Source organism: Podarcis gaigeae (assembly GCF_964106915.1).
Source record: "Podarcis gaigeae genome assembly, chromosome: 7".
NCBI lineage: Eukaryota > Metazoa > Chordata > Lepidosauria > Squamata > Lacertidae > Podarcis > Podarcis gaigeae.
In genome coordinates this window covers 27,795,180-27,815,717 of record NC_139683.1, presented here as the reverse complement: position 1 = coordinate 27,815,717, position 20,538 = coordinate 27,795,180, and the positions used below count along the sequence as shown (strand labels likewise).

The 20,538-nt window shown below is 41.4% G+C and overlaps 1 long non-coding RNA gene across 3 annotated transcripts in view; it reads left to right on the top strand.

Moving 5' to 3' along the window:
• The window catches only part of LOC310848730, a 76,580-nt gene extending 56,497 nt beyond the window's left edge, over positions 1 to 20,083 (top strand). For 2 of the 3 annotated variants that reach the window (XR_014566558.1, XR_014566559.1), the window contains exon 5: positions 14,415 to 14,681. This is a non-coding gene — a long non-coding RNA (uncharacterized lncRNA). Of the gene's footprint in view, positions 1 to 14,414; positions 14,682 to 19,949 lie in introns of those variants that run through there. The other variant, XR_014566557.1, reaches the window with a different exon arrangement.
• Positions 20,084 to 20,538: the final 455 nt, after the last annotated feature.

The following is a 20,538-nucleotide window of genomic DNA, read 5'->3' as shown; positions in this document are numbered from 1 at the left end:
TGTGATTACCATATTAAGGGGGATTGCTCCAAAATTTTGTGAATAATAGGATAGGCACTGGGAAATGAATACAGCTATTATAGTTTTTCTGGAGGGTGCTTCCTGGTATCAGGACAGAGCTCATGCAAGGTTTCCTTATACGATGGGTCCCCTTCCAAACCCATAAGGCTCTGAATTTTTAGAATGCAAGAATTAGTCAAGAGGACTATAAACTTGTCATTTTCCTGTAAAGAAATGTGCTGTTTTACCAGAGCAAAACCTGCCTACCCTGTATTATACAGTTTCTAATTGTAGCAAATTCAAAATCAGTTTGGAGAGAGACCAAGATTTACTCAGTTTAGTAACACATTTCTTGAGCATGACATAATTTATTTTAAAAGAAAAACACCTTTGTATCCTCCAGATAAATGGAACCACTGTTTTACTAGATTAATGGCTATCTGTTTTGATAAAAGCAAGAGCTCCTAGATAACATCTTACAATTCTTATTTTATACTTTTTCTATTCTCTCATTTATGAATCTCAAAAACATTTCAGTTATTAATTTGCAACTATCATTTTAGGTGTAAATGGTTCCATTTTATGATCTATGTTATTCAGGGAAACGGTGACAAATTGATTTCCCCTTACCTCACACATGAAAAAGCTTCCCTTAGTCATCAGTCTATGTGTCTTGATTAACTAGGAAAATAATGAGCAGGGACAAGACTCAGCGCGCCACATTTCATTCTTAAAAATCCCAGGTCATAAGCCTCGACAGAGTAAATGGCTGCGCTATGAATTAGATATGAGGAGCTTTAAGAGGTACAGACATGATATCCACTGGACTCTGTTCTTTAGTCAGCACTCTCTATATTTCTTGCAGCATGTTCTTTAAATCTGTATGAAAAGATGGCTTCTTATGTTGCTTCTTGTAACCAGGAACCTTTTTCTGAGTACAAAATGCATGTGGTGGGCATGATTCACTCAAAGCCAGACATATTTATATAGCACTGACTTCAGTACTTAAGCAAAGACTTAATACCCTCCTGCTGAAATCACCGGGACTTATAAATGCTTCACAAGGGCTGTTTTATATGCCCTATATATTTTTCTTTTACATACCGTTCTACTCCTTGTTTCCATCCCAGATATTCTGGCCAAAATTAAAGATCCTGTGAACATCCTAAAAAAAAATAAAAAAAATGTAGGGATCTGCTACCATTTTGCAAACTCATTGAAAATTAGGTTATATGACATTGTGGTCATATAGGTAGTGAATCACTTCAAAATATGATTTTATTTAGTGGCATCTATAAGCAAGCAAGACCTTTCCCCTGATTACCTTCATCATACCATGTAAATTGTGGTTTTATACCTCATTTAGAATATTAAAATTGTGTCCATCTCCAACATTTTTCTGATGAAAATAAGGATGTCCTATTACACAACAACAACAATTTTATTATGTATACCTCACCCATTTGTCTGGGTTGTCCCTCAGCCACTGAGCAGCTTCCAACTTTTATAAAATGTTTTAATAAAACATTAAACATTTAAAAAAATCTTCCCTATACAGGGCTGCCTTCAGATGTCTTTTAAAGGTTGTATAATTACTTATCACATAACACCATATCCTCCAACATTTATCTGATGAAAATAGGAACATCTTAAAGAAAAGCAGGGGATTCCAGGATCAAAAAATCTGTGTCTGTCCCTGGGGAACAGGGACACTTGGAGGGTCTGCATCTCATTCATGCTTGATTCTTTATTTTCCTTTTGACTTTATTATCAAAAGCTTATTGTGTTGAACTTTACAATTCTTTGTTTTGATGTTTGTTTTCTTCTTCATGTGTATTGTCTGGTTTCTGTTGTTCAATAAAATAAAATGAAATGAAAACTATTTGTAACAATACCATGAAAATATCCTCTCTGTGTGGTGATCTACTGCAGAGAGAAGAAGGAGAAGAAGAGTTTGGGTTTGATATCCTGCTTTATCACTACCTGAAGGAGTCTCAAAGCGGCTACATTCTCCTTTCCCTTCCTCCCCCACAACAAACACTCTTGTGAGGTGAGTGGGGCTGAGAGACTTCAGAGAAGTGTGACTAGCCCAAGGTCACCCAGCAGCTGCATGTGGAGAAGCAGGGATGCGAACCCGGTTCACCAGATTACACGTCTACCGCTCTTAACCACTACACCACACTGGCTTGTCACACGGCAGTCCATTACAAACCTGGGCCAGGAGTTATCTTCACCTGCTGAACAGCAGCCTGAAAGGGAAGTGACCCCACCGGCAGGTGATCAGCTTTCAGGGACGTGAAGGAGAAGGCTCTGATGGGAACCAGCTGGCTTCAGCCTTCCTAAGCAGAGCTTTCAGCAGCAGTCAGATGTTGGAAACAACACTTGTAGTTCCTGGCCCTACCTTGCTGCTTCCTGCTCATCTTGACACTTGATCATTTGATTCCCTGACCCCTGGACCATCCCACCACATGGATTGCTGTTCACCTGACCCTAGGGCTGGACCTGACTTTGGATGCTGACTTTGCTCCACGGGCAAGTGCAGCTCAGAGACTATTCTGGTTAACTGGTCTCCTACTCCACTGTGCTCTGCATGTTGTTGCTTAGCAGCGAGATAACAACAGGTCAGGGAAGATGGGAATTGTGGTCCAACATCATGAGGAAGGCACCATCTTGGCTACACACAGGACCTGTTTGGAGGACAAGCCTACTTTGTTGCACGGACCGATTCTGGATGCTTCCAACTTATGAGATGACTTATAGTTCAGCAACACCTGGAGGGTCACACCTGTTCTGTGGACTAATTGACATACACACACCTGCAATTCCACATCTTACTTTAGATAGAGCTGGAGTGGCACTAAAGAGAATGAAAATCCTCCCAGCTTAGCATTTTCCATATGATGCCTATTTTACTGGGACAGCTGTTGCAATCTTATTAGTCTCCACCATTAGGCAGACATATTTTTCTATTTCTATTCATTTCATTTCCCAGAAATCCAGGATATAGTTCAGGGGCTGCCAACCTGCCCCCCTCCATATGTTGCTGGACTGTAACTCCCATCACCCTAACTGTTGGGCATGCCACTTGGGGCTGATGGATGTTGTAGTCCAACAACAACTGACAAGCACCACATTGTTTATCCCTGATATAATTAATTGAAATCAATGTGACTTGAATTTGTGCATTTATGTGCTAAGAGTGGCCTCTGCACACTTTTTAAAATGTTTTTTCTCTGCAAGCTTTTACACAAATTGTTTTAAAGTCTGTGTTAAACAGAAGTCCATTAGTAATAAAACAGTTTTAGATATAACCTGTAAAAGGCTTCCCATATTTTCAGTTTAGTTTTATTTTGGATTTGCTAATATCATTTGAGAAAGACAGCTGAGCACTCAGGCCTGTGGCACTTTATCTCCTGCTAATTCCATAGAGAAAATTTATGAGGTTTACAGAATACATTAGTAGAAGAAAAGATGCTTTGTGTTACACAACATTGTGCTTCTTCCAGGTTTAATGTAAAACAACTGTAGCAATAAAAAGGGAGAGTGCATTTCTTCTGCGTTTCAGAACAAACCAGGGGTGCCCTTTGCCTTGCCAGATAGTGCCTGCTCCTGTACAAATTAATGAAAACAAACTGAATTCCAATCATTCAGAGAGAGAGAGAGAGAGAGAGAGAGAGAGAGAGAGAGATGGTATTACATTAAGCTCTCTGTGCTATTGTATATTCTTAAGAAAATACACAAATTTAAACCCAGGATTCCTGGGGCGCATATTTTTTCAAAGCTTTTCAATGAGACCATTCTACATAAAGGAACAAACTTGTTTGTATGAAGAGGGTGACTGTGAATCCCACACACAAGGCTCATCTTCCAGCACAGAGTGAGTCCTTTAACAAGGGATGGGTTACACACGTACGCACCCCTCCCCACCATAATGCTGATTGTTCATTGTTCACCTCCACCATAAATTCAGATCGAGTCCACACCCTCCAGTGAAAATAGGGATGTCCTATTTCATAATATAATAATTATTTTACAATTTATACATTAATCGTTTTAAAACTTCCCTATACGGGGCAGCCTTCAGGGGTCTTCTAAAAGTTGTATAGTTAACTTATCTCCTTGGCTTGGGGTCGCATAACTCCATACCCTCCAACATTTCTCCGATAAAAATAGGAATGTCCCACCATACTGTCCAACTTTTCTCCAATGAAACTAAGGACATCCTACCATATTCTTCAACATTTCCTTGTTGTGCAAGTGGAACAATAGTGTTAAATACAACTCTGTATCTGGAACAGTATGACAAGGAGGACACAGCATCCTTTGACAGCCATAGTGCCACATTTAAGTTAAAATCTGTTTGGCAGGTATCTAAGAAGCCATCTTATCTCACAAGCCTGGAGCAGTGCCCCTCATCAACCTTTCCAAAGGTATCCAAGCAATTTATCCTCGACTAATCCAGAGGCCTCAAAGCTCAAATACAGTAGGATAAAACTCTTAGATAAAACTCTTTTTTTATAAAAATGAACAGCTTGTCTTATTTTCAAAGTGACCATATGGAACAATCCACAAATAACTTGCTGGGGGGAGGGGATACTACTTCCCAGTCTGAAAGTGTGGTTTTTAGAAAGTACACTACTGGTCTGTGTAGTAAAACCATAGACTGTTAGGTAACTACTGTTTGATTTTTGATTTTTTTTATTACCGTTTTATACCACCTTATCTTCTAAGGACCTCAAGGTGGTGTGCATGGCTCCTCTCCCAATTTCATCCCCACCACAACCCTGTGAGGCACATACTAGGTTTCCCCATAACTCCTGACATTTTTTCTTGGCACCAAACCGTATTTGCCAGGTTCTGCCTTGACTCTGTATTCCTGAACCATCCAGGGACTCTGGGTCCCTGGTTCATTCAATTTCTGCTCTCGGCTCCCTTAAAAGCCATCACAGATCTTCCTATTCTTCTCTGGTTCTGTCTGGAATAGAGCAGGAGGGTGAGCACTAAGGGCAATTCTATTTGAGATGTCATGAAAAAGCACATTATGCACTGGAATTAGTAAGTGGGCATGGATGTGCAGTTGTATCAGAACCTGATTTGTGTCTGTTTGAAAAACCTGTATAAAGTCCCTATCTGCAGGTTTCCCTTTTCTGCAGACCCCAGCCTCTGATTTAGGCAACAATCTCAAAAGGTGAAAACGTAATGTAATCTCCCTGACAATTGAAATATTGATATCCTTGCCCAAAAGAGTGCTAATTAGAATAATACGTTTTGTTACACAAAACCTGCCTGCTAAGATCTGAAGCGTAAGCTGAGCCATCCAGCAGATGCTATGACCATTTGATTCACTGACAAGTGGTTACAGATGTTTTGAGTGCCGTAGAATCAGCAAGAATGAAAGCTGGAGTTCTGGTAACCAGAGAGAGACCAACTGACCTCAGTCTCATTTTTAATCTAAACTTGGAGTGCAACAATGATACCGTGAGTAGGACAGTGGGTCATAAATGATTGAATTTTAGGTTGACCATCTGGTGCTGAGCTCCACCACAAATTTAAAGCACATTGAAAACACATAACTTCTTCCAAAGAATCTTAGGTTTAAACTGTGTTGCAGTTTGTTTTAAGAAGTACTTGAAAAGTAGGAGAGGATATATTGATTTAATATTATCCTTCACTCATGCTAGTGAGCTGGTAACAGAGTACATTCCCCTGTATATTGCAGGAAATTAGTTGGTAGATTTGTTAGAATCTCCTAAATTAAGCAATCCAGTCTGGCTTGTCCAGATTGGATTTGTTCCTGGTAAATCCCCTTTGTTCCTTCTTAAAAAAAATAAAGACACAGCAGTCTTCTTTTAAAAGTAATAAGATGTTTACTTACATTCAGTCCACAGTATGATCCTGAAGGCAGGCTTTAGCTTGTAGTTACAGAAGAGAGTGTGGATTCATCCCATATGGGGACTGAGCCCATGTGCTGCTGGCTGAGAGCCAGCAGACAGCAAAATAACATCAAGATGGAATAAAGCAAAGAAGGAGTGAGAGGAAGAGTGCTGCATCCCAGGGTCATTCCCACCTACTTGGTCACACACAGGGGGAGGGTGGTCCAGACCAGGTGTGACAGGAAGTCCTCCTGGCTGGAGTAACAATCCCCTGCGTGTCTACTCTGGGAAAACAGGAAGTGTTGTACTTGACTGCTTATGTTACATCCCACACTATGGACATATCAAGGAAGAAAGTGGCTGAAATATTTTCAGTGGGGATAGGTCTATCAGTTTAAGGGCTAATCCAGCAATCATAATCAAGTGGTGGACAGGGAAGAATTGCTGAATAGATTTGATTCAGAACCTATGGAAGTTGAATAACAAGCAAGGATGTAATGTGGCATCAGGTGTAAAGTTCTAAATGATGTGGCCTTGTTACCTGAAATATTGCCTCCTCTGGGGCTTGAGATCTTCACCAGAGATCATTAACCAGGTTCTCCCACTTAAAGAGTGGCCGTCTTGAAAGACCTACATTGGCTCCCAGTACGTTTCCGAGCACAATTCAAAGTGTTGGTGCTGACTTTTAAAGCCCTAAATGGCCTCAGTCCAGTATATCTGAAGGAGCGTCTCCTCCCCCATCGTTCTGCCCAGACACTGAGGTCCAGCTCCGAGGGCCTTCTGGCGGTTCCCTCACTGCGAGAGGCCAAGTTACAGGGAACCAGGCAGAGGGCCTTCTCGGTAGTGGCGCCCGCCCTGTGGAATGCCCTTCCATCAGATGTCAAAGCGATAAACAACTACCTGACATTCAGAAGACATCTGAAGGCAGCCCTGTTCAGGGAAGTTTTTAATATGTGACATTTTAGTGTATTTTTCATCTCTGTTGGAAGCCGCCCAGAGTGGCTGGGGAAACCCAGCCAGATGGGCGGGGTACAAATAATAAATTATTATTATTATTATAAAGAAATAAAGTGAGTGGTTACTAAGAAAACGGTCCTTTTTAGTTATGGTGTCTCAATTAGAAAATGCCTACCCCAACAAGACTCACCTGGTGCTTATATTAAGATCCTTTTCATACCAGCTGATAAGCTTTTATACTCCAAGCATTATGTTCTTGTCCTTATTTCTACTGGGTTTAAAATGCTGTTATACCACTTGTGCCAGTTTTTAGGCAGGAAAGTGATTGGCTTTCTTTCCAAATGTTTTCAATGTTTTAATGAATGTTTTAAGATTTTAAGTGTACACTGTTCAAACTTAGCGTGAACCTCCCAAAGGATGTTGTTGATTGGACAGTCAACCACTGTTCTGAATAAATAATTAACAACTTGGCAAAAAATAATAAAATGCAGAGCTAAAATGAAGGTTAAGGAAAGATGAGCCAGAGAAATGGGAATAGAATATGGAAGAGGGAAAGTGCAAGCACAAAATTAGAAGCTTGGGTCTTTGTCAATTTAAACTCAAACTACAACATGCTAATGCTTTATAGGGGAAGGGGGGAATATACCACTTTATTTGAGGGAGGCAAGTGATACTAGGGGTTTAGAAGAGCATGAAGGGACATAGGTTTACCTATATTCTCAACCATCCAGAGAAGCAACAGTTGCCCAGAAAAGGCAACAATGGAGGATATGGAGGGTTGACGAAGCCTGAGTCTAAGTGTCCTGTTCTATGGAAAAACATCAAGGTGACTTGTAAAGTAGTCTAAGCTCAAAGGCTGAGGTGTCTGTTGGATCTGTAAGGCCTGGAAAGTGTCCCTCTGAGATTCTGGCCGTGCCCAGGGACATAGGAAACTACATTATGCTGAGTCTGACTACTGGTTCATGGAATTCACTGTTGTCTACACTGGTTGGCAGTGGCTCTCTAAGGTTTTAGACAGGGTTTTGGCATCTGCATCTGGATTTCAACCTAATTTGAAAAATAAAATAATTAATTTAGCTAGCTTGGAGTGTTTACCCTAATTATGGGCATGAATGCAATGTTTTGGGCACAAGTATGAGACGATGTGGTACTTGACTGTCAGTCTCTATGGTGACTGTAATGTTGAGTGACTTACCAATGACAAGATGTTTTGATGGGTGGAAAGTCATGGCATGAATCCCAGAAAAAGGAATGACATATAAGGGTGAAGACAGACAGCTAGACATTCTAAAGTTTGGTGGAAGTGGGTTGAATATTCATTTGCAGCATTCTGAAAGCTTTGATTTTAGAGTACATAATGTGTTTTCAAACAACTTACTTCTGCAGAGGGCAGCGCTGGCCCGCTTAAATGGCCGGGGAGCTGACCAAAGTGAAGACTGCTGGTGCACGGTCTGCTCCCAGGCCCTGCCCCACCCCAGGCCACCATGGATTGGCCAGAATTCAAAACTGGGTCTGGCAAGAACACAGGATGCTCTGCAGCAGCCACGGGGAGGGGCTAATGGACACAAACAAAATGGCGCGACTCCGGGAGGATGGGGGAGTCACTGCATCACTTCACGTGGCCATTTTCAAACAACTTACTTCAACTTCATAGAATGGATGTCCATTTTCACCCCAAGAATGTGATGACAAAATCCAATCAAAAGTGACATTTTAATGATGGGTAACTCTATGTGCGGCCATTGAGCTCTCCATTCTCATTGATTTGTTAATGGAAAATTGCTTGGCCCCAAAGTTATAGACCTAGAGGGAAAAAGCAACTGTTTCTTCCTGCCTTAAAATCACCAACACTTTCCATATTTCAATGTACAGGTGACAAATATGAAGAAGAAACAATAACATGTGCTAGAGCTTATAGAGAGAAGTAAAGCAAACGGGATCTATATCAAATGAGTACCTTGAGTCCACAGGAAAGGTCAAAGCAGAGTTCCATGGAGATTCAAAGTATTATTTAGATATGACATGCTCCCCGAATGTTAAATGTTGGTTTCAAAAGGAATTTGTCATTCCTGTTTGTTTTTTTAATTATGATTCTCAGAAGCAGATGTTTGGCATTCATCATTATATCATGGATTATGCTGTTAGTTCCTTTTTTTATTCCTTATTATTTGACAATTGCTAACTTCTCAGTTAACTCAAGTGACATCTGCTGTTACCACTTTTGCTGGAAAATAATACAACTGTTGTGAGCGCAACACAGCCAGTCCATTTCAGTGAAAAACAATTCACCTGATCAAAGGATTTGGCATCAAGTTTAAGAGAGTTGGTTTAGAATTGTATTGGCCTGCCCCATCAAGACTCATTGGCTGCAAACTCACATTCTTTTCAGTGAGACTTGCCAATAAATATCAGTGCAAAGTGAGTAGCAGAGTTGACAGATCATCTTCAGGAGACACTGGACTGTTGGGGTTGACCTGATGAACGCCCAAGTAAAAGTCCCCAAAGAACCAGGAGAACAGAGGCAGCTGTGAGGGTTGGATGTGATGGGTCAGAAAAGGGGAAGTGTGACAGAGCAGACTGGCAGAAATTCTCCCATAATTTAATTTTGGGTAGTTTTATTGCTTGGAATTTGAAACACAAGCTGTTAGCTTGGTCACAAAATGTTTTGCATGAAATATGGCTGATGCTTTTAAAATGGCGAGCTGCTGTTAGCTACAATAAAAACAAACAGGACCAATGTGTTGGTTGCTTTCATTTTGTTTTTGCAACACGGTTTGGCTCAGAAAAGTAGCAGTTGCAACTGTTTCATATTGTCATGACCAGTGGTGTGGTGTGTGTTTTTTTAACAAAACCTGGGGTTTTATTCAGCATAGTGCTAAAGTGTATATTCCATCAGTGCAACAATTTCTCCTTGTGCAGTGGAACACTTCCCCCCTCTCTTCCCCCTAAATGCCTCATAAATCTGTTCTGGGTTTTCCTCCTCCAGATCAGATTTGGGGATAGAGGAGGAAAGCAGGAAAATCCCATTACACCAGTGCTCATCTTTACTTGAAGACCATCCATAATGTCTAGAGGAACCTTCCCCACTGTTTTGCCCCCGAGATGCTGTTGGATACAACTTTCACCATCCTTGATTATTAGCCGTGGTGGCTGGCTCTGATAGGAATTGTAGCCCATACAAGTAGAGAACACCAGGATGATGGAAGCTTTTCTAGAGTTTGATAAATATGGGCATATCAGGTTCAAAACCTGATTAGCCTTCAATCTCCCCAAGTGACCATAGTCAATTCAACCACTCTCAGACCAATTTATTGCAGCTGTCAATTGGAGTGCGGATGCAAGATCAGTTAACATTAATGTTTCCGTACAATGAGATGTGCAAGAAACACGCAGAGAAAAACTCCAAAATTCACAGTTCAACAAGGTCTATCATCTGTTCCTTCTCCCTCCCCTGATGAGTCCAGCCACTTCTAGCTGTAATATGGCAATGATTCAAAGTGGGGAGTATCTTTTGAGAGACAAGAACCTTGCTCTGATGGGGTTGGGCCCCTGAAAGTGTGACAGTAAGACATTTTCAAGTTGGAGGAAGTAATGCACAATTCCAGGCACACTGAAGCGAACTGTGGTGATGAGTTAAGTTTATTTTAGTGCTTGATAACTGGACTTTCCACAAGAATAGGTAAGTGGAAATACAAGCTGAGTGATGGAGATAATTAATGGCAATAATGTTTACCCTTCCTTTCATGAAAATGGAGTTACTACTACAAAACTACACCAACAGAGAATCACTTGCTGATTTCGTTGTCTTCATTAGTCACATGCAAACTGTCTCTTATATTCCATATAAAATGAAATCTATATGTTAATGGGCACAGTTTCTCCCTCCCTCCCCCTAACTCAAAATGCATGGCAAAAAAAGCCAGCTACATCTTAAGAAATTATTTTCGGGATAATGGTATTATGCTCAGAGGGTGAAAAAAAGCCACCAGTGGTGTATGAGTGCCCAGAGAAATGGTATGAATAATTTAGGGATCAATTAGCTCCTCATCTGTTAGGAACTTTCCTAATTCTTCACTGACAGCATGTTTCTTCATTGCAGACAGCAATAATTTCTATATTATTTATGAAAGACAACATGCAGCCTTGGCTTTCATCACATGGGCTGGCCTCATTAATCAGCTCTGACGATATGATGTAGTTAAAAGGCTTGGCAGCTCAAACTAATGAAATTTTATATAAGTTAATTTACCCAGATTGGACTGTATGTGTTTGTGAGTATCGATTCATATGTGTAATATTTATGCTTGACTTACGAAAACTGTCTCTTGCTGTAAGTGGCATCTACCAATTGGAGGATGAGTCAGCATACACTGGGCAAAGCCTCAGACTTGGCTCCCATTTTCCAGTTTGGGCCCTGGAAAAGCACTATCCCTTGGCTCCTCTGGGACAAAATGGTTCCCTTCATCTGCATGAAATAAGCAGCAGTCCCTGGAGCAACTGAGTCAGCAGAGGGGGAAGGTATTAAACAGCAAAGAAGCTTTGTACAAGAACTTTATTTTTAGGGCAGCGATAATATAAGCGAGACTTGCCTCCCTTCCATAAGCACAGCTCCTCTATTATCCCTGTTGAGGGGGAACAATCCTTATAACTATGTTTCCTTGCTTTCCCCACTGCTGAATCAACAGCAAAAAGGAAGTCTTGCATCTTCCATGCTTGAAGCTGGATGATACTTCTAAGGCAGACCATTGCTATCAGAATAATAGAAGGGTTGGAAAAGATTCCAAGGATCATCTAGTCCAATCCCATGCAATTCAGGAAACTTTTGCCAGAAAGGAACTTTAGCAAGGGATCTCGTGGCAAAGATCTTCACCTCTGCCATGTTTGGGTGTTGTTGTTTTGAAAAGGTAGTTGTTGTGGTGCAGTTCAACAACTACAGGAAGGTATAAGGTGAATATGCCCATTGAGACTTAAAGTAAAAGTCATCACATCACAATGAAATGGTTTTATGCTGGAGAGTGTTGAGGTACACCTGTGTCAGATATGCCAGTGCATGACACTCTAATCATAAAGTCATGCAAAGTGGACTGGTTTCTCTGGCATCTGGTAGAATCCACTACATAAAGAGCCCTTCTGTACTTCACAGTACTTGGAGGTGGCAACTGAGGATATTTTATTGGCTTCTTTTGCTGATGACTACAGTCCTTAGGAATGACTGGAATAAATTTTCCTGTTGAATAATCAGCTACAAGCTCACCATCTGAAAATCATCACCAATGGCTCATCAATAATATCATCATCTTTACAGGAAATCAGTTACCTGTAATTTTGGGTGGTGGGGTTTTTCAGTCCTCTAGCCTGTCTGCCTCTAGCTTCCAGTTATTCCTTATTGAAGATGAACTGCAGAATATTGAATTTTAGTAGCAGCAGGTATTTTGGAACACAATGGTTCATTTGCTATGCAGTGTTTCCTCCTGTGACAATTAATTAATTCATTATTTAATTAATTAATATGCTGCTTAATGCTAGATAGGCTTCCAAGCAGTTATCCTGGTTTACCATGGGCTGACTTAGCTGCATGGTACTTACTGATTTTAGATCAAGGATCAGTGTTAGTATGTGAAGTGGAGAACCCATAGCCCTCCAGAGGTTTTTAGACTTCAGCTCCCATCATCCCTGATCATTGACCATCTGGAGGCCCACAAGTTCCCCACTCCTAGTATAAAGTTTAGAGTACATTGGGACCCAGTTACTCGAGTAAGAGAAAGCTGCTATATGATCAATGAAGTGATGGCACTTCACAGAGTGAGTTCACACATGCATGTTTATCACTGTGCATCATCGAGTGATAGGTTGCATTTGTGAAACAGACTGAACACTGAAGTGTTCTATCATCTGACACCACTGGGTTGTATCCAGCACTGCTGTTCCACTCACACAGTTGACTTGCACAATACAACTCCCTCTATCTTTCCTCTCCCCTGTGTGCATCCTCACAATCTGCTCTAGGGGGCTGGAGGACCATCCAGAGCAGATTTTTGGGGTTCATGGGAAAAAGAGAGCAAGAGGAAGTCCCACTGGATACCAATTTTTAATCGTGATGACTGTCAAGTGATGAGGCACTCAGATCTGTCTCAAGACTTCTTGCTGCCCAAGGTGAAATGCAAGATTGTCCCACCACCACTCTTTCCATAAACAGAAGCCAACTTGATTGGTTGTTGAATCAATACTATAGAATCACAATGAGACAACAGAGGACAGAAGGTTCACTTAAGGGATACAGTGCAGGTTGTCTGAGGCGGCCACCTCACTCTGCCTTAGATACTTAGGTTTGTTTAAATCATGTTTAAACTATTTAAGAAAACTGATATTATCTTTCTATTCTTCCCATTTGTTACTAATTTTAAGATGTAGTTATACTATGTAAATATCAGGCATTCCCATCCAAGGGCTGGCAAATACTTGAGGCAGCAGGTGGTCAGATAATGTAGCAGCACAAAGTGATAATTTTATACGTAGCCACCTGTCTCACCACACGAGGAGCCCAGACTGAGAAGGAGCACATTTCCAGAGACTGGCCTGAGTCTGCCTCCCTGATGTCACATGACTCCCATGAGGACTCTGGGATCAGTATCCAGGCTTCAACTGCCTGAGAAAACTGCTTTGAAGACTAATGACAAAAGACTGAATGTCACATGAATTCATGCATGCATAAATGTCTTCAGTCATGTTTGCGGTAAGTGACAGTGTTTTTCTTCTGTGGTGTGATTATGCAAACTTAAATTCTATGACTGTTCACTGAGAGACACAATAAGTACTGCTTTTATTTGCTGTGATTAGCATTGTCAGATTGCAACTTGGAGAACATGCATTTATCTTTCAGTGAAGGAAGATGTGGTGGCAGGGCACATTATTTGGATGGAGAACCACATTGCAAAAATTGGAGGATTGCAGTATTTGAAGGCTGGTTATCATTTGTTTGCTTATTGTTTTAGAAATTGGGAAAATTCACATTTAAATGTGCACTCAGTTTAAAAAATCCCCATCCCTCCCCATGACCCTTTGGTCTACTGTCTTTCTGTTGTTTGAATTACTGCAAACATATAGTAATGCTAACTACTACAAGAAGGGAATAAGGACAGATAGCAACAGCCATGGCTCCCTTTATTGCCTTTCCTTTATTGATGCATTTAAAAGTAAATGTACATTCTCCCAGGTCCAACCTGGCAAAGCCTATCACACTTTGGGTAGAAGTCAATATGGTGCTCTTCAAATCATTCCATCTGCACAAATATTCTGTACACCAGAGCCAATTTAGGGGGCATGGTGGGTGTGCAGGGGGAGTCAAACCCAGTTGTGCAAATGGAGGTCCTTGTGCAGGTCTGCTGTTGATGGGAATCCTGCTCTGAACATGAAAAATGAAAGCCTGAAAATGAATTTATTTCACTCTCTCAAAACGTTCCAAGTAGGAAAACATAAATATTTGTGAGTCTTTTCCATTGGAACTTCGACTTCAATAAAAATAAGATAAATCTGTCTCCTGTTATATGAATTTCTAAGTGGTATACCTATGCTATCTTTTTCTAGAATCCATTTTACCAGAATCGTTGGGAGCTAGTAGAAGAACTGCCATAAAACTGTTTGTAATGCAGCTACGTGCAAAAGAAAAGAAATGTATGATGCAAAAGAAATTATATCGGCCTCTCCTGAAAAGGCAGGTACATTCTGGACATTGGAATCAATGAAAAGACTTGAGCAATTGCTTGTTGCTCCTCCATTGATAATCCCAGCAATGTTCTTTATAGTTTGAAGAGCAAGACTACATTGTACATCACAGTTCATAGTTGCAAGGTTACATCTTCCACAGATTCTCATTGGTTAAGTTGATTTATCAATTTTATTGTTTGCTCTAGCATTATATTTCATTTACTTGTGCTTTCTAAAGCAGTTTGTTACACCTTCGGTCAGCAGTTTTCTATTAAAGTGCTTTAAAGATAAATTCAACGAAGGACATAAAAAAGGAACCTTTTTCCTACACCTGTTCCATATTACAAGGAAGACTTCTAGTTTGCACCAGGAATGTTAACCACAATGATCCTAATTTTACAGCTGATTACACCCTAAGTATTTATGAAGAAGAAGAAGAAGAAGAAGAAGAAGAAGAAGAAGAAGAAGAAGAAGAAGAAGAAGAAGTAGAAGAGTAGTAGTAGTAGTAGTAGTTTGGATTTGATATCCCGCTTTATCACTACCCTAAGGAGTCTCAAAGCAGCTAACATTCTCCTTTCCCTTCCTCCCCCACAACAAACACTCTGTGAGGTGAGTGGGGCTGAGAGACTTCAAAGAAGTGTGACTAGCCCAAGGTCACCCAGCAGCTGCATGTGGAGGAGCGGGGAGTCGAACCCAGTTCACCAGAATACGAGTCCACTGCTCTTAACCACTACACCACACTGGCTCATATATTAAAATATGGATTAATCACACAAAAGAAGAGAATATTATGTAAAATGTTTGTCACAGCTAAAATGAGCCCTTTAGTTTTAATATTTTATTAGTGTTTTTCTTTTGATAATGTGCATCCCAGATGTTGGTTCTAGCAACCTATTAAACTAAAGGATTTGAGCATGTTTGTAAACTACCATTATATGAAGCTATTATTTATCCCCACAATTCTTTGGGGGGCAGTTATGACAGCTAAATTAGTATAAAACTCATACATTTGTTTTGTGGTTAATATCCCCCTTATTACCAGCACTGCTTCATTTCTTCTCCAAAGTTTAGCCTACCCATAACTTAACTTGTCTGCTGTTTGGATAGCGTGAAATTTAGAAGAGCATTTATTACCTTCTTATAATAACAGCTCTGGAGATTAGATCTGGGAGGGGCTCCTGACAAAGGGGTTGCTAACATTAGATCTAGCTCAGGATCGCGTGTTTTCTGTGTAAGCAGTCTTGGCCTGTACACCAAGGACTATTGATTCCCTATTGGTTATAGGGACTGCCACAGGAACTTTGCTCTTCCTTCTGTTCAGAGGAGCCTTCATCAAGGCTGAAGTCCAAGACCCAGAGCAGCCTGGGGCAGTAAGAAAATGCTTTAATTTCTCTTTGGCCCAGTATACCTGAAGGAGCATCTACATCCCCATTGTTCAGCCCAGACACTGAGGTCCAGCTCCGAGGGCCTTCTGGCAGTCCCCTCACTGCGAGAAGTGAAGTTACAGGAGACCAGGCAGAGGGCCTTCTCAGTAGTGGCACCTGCCCTGTGGAACGCCCTCCCATCAGATGTCAAGGACATAAACAACTACCTGACTTTTAGAAGACATCTGAAGGCAGCCCTGTTTAGGGAAGTTTTTAATGTCTGATGTTTTATTGTATTTTTAATATTTTGTTGGAAGCCGCCCAGAGTGGCTGGGGAAACCCAGCCAGATGAGTGGGGTAAAAATAATAAATTATCCTCCTCCTCCTCCTCCTCCTCCTCCTCCTTCTTCTTCTGGATTAAGATGGCATCTATTTCTTTAGCTGCAAAGATGAAGCTCCTCTATTTTTGAATTAAATATTCATCATTTACTGTGATGGGTCTGCACATTCTTACCCAATAATTCATGAAAAATAGGTGACTCCTTTTTCACTGGTACATCAGCAACATAGTGAAGGATATTATCCTTCCCATCAGGAGCTGCCTTGATGACTTTGGGGATTTCAGCAGATGCTACTTGAGGTAGCTGTTCCATTTCACAGTCACTTGTAGGAGTCTCCCAGGCCCATCACGCAAGATTTTACAGACAAGTCCTGATGAAAGGTGACTAAGGAGATTAGACATGTACATCTTCAGAGACACATCTTGGGTTTATGGCTAAATGAATAGTTTAAAAGAAAATTTGCAAACATTAATCCTGCCAGACTCTATTTATTCACTGTGGAGTCAAAGGCTTACTGTAAGGAAAATTAAGTGAGACAGAAAGAGGGGCTGATATCAGGCACTGAAAGGGCGGAAAGAGGAATGGCTTTGTTCTATGGGGTCTACATGGTCCAACTAACATGGTAATTTTGTTTTTTATTCATTTGATATTGTATATAGCCCACCCTTCCTCTAAACTGGAGCACATGGTGGCTCACATAACAAAGCATGAAACAGCCATCTCCCTGAAGCAAGTCCCACTGATTCCAACAGGAGCAGTTGTGTCCCCCACTTTCTATTCAGCCAATCCAACAGAATATTAAAATACAATAACCTATTAAACATTAAAAGCTTCCCTAAACAAGGCAGCCTTCAGATGTCTTCTAAAAGTCTGGTAGTTGTTTTTCTCTTGGACATCTGGTGGGTGAGCGTTCCACAGGGCAGGTGCCACTACTGAGAAGGCCCTCTGCCTGGTTCCTTGTAACTTGGCTTCTCACAGCGAGGGAACAGCCAGAAGGCCCTCAGCACTGGACCTCAGTGTACGGGCAGAACGATGGGGGTGGAGACGCTCCTTCAGGTATACTGGACCAAGACCGTTTAGGGCTTTAAAGTCAGCACCAACACTTTGAATTGTGTTCAGAAACATACTGGGACCCAGTGTAGGTCTTTCAAGATGGCAAATAAAAGATTAGCTGTGCTCATCTGGTGTTCCTTTCTCTTATCAACCTCCACCTAGTGGCAGAGGAAGCCACTTGGGTGCCTGGGGTGGTGCGTCCAGGGGCGGGGCAAGCAGCCCATAGGGGTGGGGCGCACCATGGGGCCTCCGGAGTCTACCTGCCTCCTCCCACTCAGCCACCCTACAGCCTGGGGGGGGAGGCAATGGGCGGACCATTTGGGCAACACAGAGCCTGTGTCCTCAAGCCACTGTGTCTCTCCCAGGAGAGACACATGGCTCGGGCATGCTGCAAGTCCCGTGGTGAGTGCTGCCTGGCATTTTGTCGCACACACACCCCTCAGTGGTGACACCCGGGGTGAACCACACCCACCACACCCCTCTTCCTCCGCTCCTGCCTCCACCAGTACAAATACCACAGTATATTGAATGGGCTTCATTGTTGTATTTCCGAGAACAGAGTTTGTGGAACAAGACTTGGGGTTTTCCCTATCCACCAGTGGCAGTTAACAGGAAAATAGGTGAGGGGGTTGAGAAAAGAACCATGGATGATAAAGAACCACTGCACTAAGTGAAGCCTATGAATGAGGTAGTATTGCAAAGTGACAATTGCTCCTATAAGATTCAGAAAGCTGCTCCCGTCTGATCAGAAACTTGCTGACTGTAGTGTTCTACCAAACAAAATTGATGGTTTCGATTTACAATTTACATGGCTGCCTGTGATTCACAAGTGTCATCCCCAGAGCTCCAAGCAACTATATATTAATAATCTTCCTATGCTATATTTTAGTATTTTATTCTATACAGCTGAATGCAGTGGATAAATGACCTCCTGTTCTAAAGAATAATGCAACACAATGAAATAGGGTTGATTCCCTGTTAATCAATTGAGTGATGTCTTTGACGCATCTCAGTTGGTATCTGCTGAGTTTGACAGTAGCGGGGCAGCATAATAAAGCCATATGCTTGGGTATTGCATATTTTATACTCAGAAGCCTGCAGATATATTTTCCTCATGTTACCAAACTTATAGGTGCCTGTTTAGTGTCTTGTCAGGGCACAGAACTGAGGGGTGGGGGGGCGAGCATTTCCTTAATTTTTTGCCTTCAGTTTCTGTTTGTCTAATAAACCATCACTCTAACTTATTTTGGGAATATAATTTTAGCTATAGGAAAGGGTAATGCGATTCCACCCCTTGGGTGTAGTGCCATATGCAGAGAAATCAAATCAGGGGTATCTGGCAATGACAAACATGCTTGGAAAAGACACTTGGCAAAAAAACTATATCTACACATGGCAGTTTTCCTGCACAAGTTCCGAAAAATGGAATGTGGGCATATGTGTGAAAATCACTCGAATGCTCCTGTCTTTTTGCATGTATACCTGCTTACCCCACTCAAAAGCTTGATCCAGCAAAGATAGTAGATTACAAGTCTTTGCTTGGGCTCCAGCATATGTAGATGGATGAACACATTTAACGTGTAAGCAAGAATGACATCTTTAACTCTTGATATAACTCTCTTGTGTAAATTGGCTTTATGTGTCTTGTAGAAAGATAAAGCATGCACTGGTTCTCAGGGTTAAACTATGGTCACTTTTACACAATACATTTAAAGACTATGATATCAATTTAAGCAGTCATGGTTTTGCCAAAAGAATCTTTGAAGCTAGTCATTACAGGCAATGAGAGTTGTTAGAAGACCCCCCTATTCCCCTCACAGAGCTATAATTTGCAGAGTTCCTTGGGAAGAGGGATTGATAAACCATTCTGGAAATCGTAATTCTGCAAAGGGAATGGGGAGTCTCCTAACAACTCTCCGCACTCTTAAAAAGCTGCAACTCCCAGAATCCTTTGGGGGAAGTCACAACTATTCAAAGGGGTATCGTAGTGCTTTAAATGTGTGATGTGAAAGGTCCCCACCTCTCTACGTTTCAATCCCCACATCACCTTTATTTCTGGTATTTTTAGAACAGGGGTCAGCAAACTTTTTCAGCAGGGAGGTGGTCCACTGTCCCTCAGACCTTGTGGGGGGGGGACTATTTTTTTTTGGGGGGGGGAATGAATGAATTCCTATGCCCCACAAATAACCCAGAGATGCATTTTAAATAAAAGCACACATTCTACTCATGTAAAAACACTACACAGGCCCCACAAATAACCCACAGATGCATTTTAAATAAAAATACACATTCTATTCATGTAAAAACACACTGATTCCTGGACCGTCCACGGGCTTGATTTAGAAGGTGATTGGGCTGGATTCGCCCCCCGGGCCTTAGTTTGCCTACCCATGCTTTAGAATGACTGCTTTCTTATTTTAACACAGTCTGAATGTGCAGTGCAATTCTGTACATGCCTACTCTAAAGTAAACTGCACTTAGTTCAATGGGACTTACCTGGAGATATGGTTGTGCAGGATTTCAGTTTAAGGTACTAAACACTGGTTTGGCACACTGAAGGCAATCCTGAAAAAATCACAAGCAATTGCTTGCAAATAATTTGCGCATCTAAGATCACTGCCTGCGTCTTCAAAAGGTTCCATGTGCATTTCCTACAGATTTCCTCTTCCATACAAGAAGAAGAAAAATGCTGCCAGGAACAGAAGTCCAATGCAGTCTGAGTTTCCCAGACACCGGGACAGCTACACATTGCTAATCTATACGAAATTGGTGCTGAATGAAAACTCTTGCCACAATTCATGTTCAAATTATCGTAAAATGGATTTTAGTTATTTGGTACTCAGTTTAATTTGGAGCTCATTTGTATGCACTGGTGGGGCTAAATTAAAATGAGGGTCATTTCCCTGTCTCTAGGGGATCATCCAGTGTCAATATCAAGGCACAGGGCTGTGTGCGTTGCCGTTGCGAGTGCTGTAGCATGTTAAGTGGATAATGAGTGGATACTGCTCTCATGTATGGTCAACCTGTCAATTGCCATGGATACATTTTTTTAAAAGACAGCAAAGCCACTGGCACAAAGATCTCATCTTTTTGAAGAGGTTTGGTTACTACATAAATCAGATGCTGGCTTCCATTCGCATTAAGCCTCCTTGATGTGATTTCAAAACTGCCAGGAGGACTACAATAGAGGGGTATTAAGCAGGCTATCATCTCCCATCAATCCAAATGTTAACATCTGGGATTGCA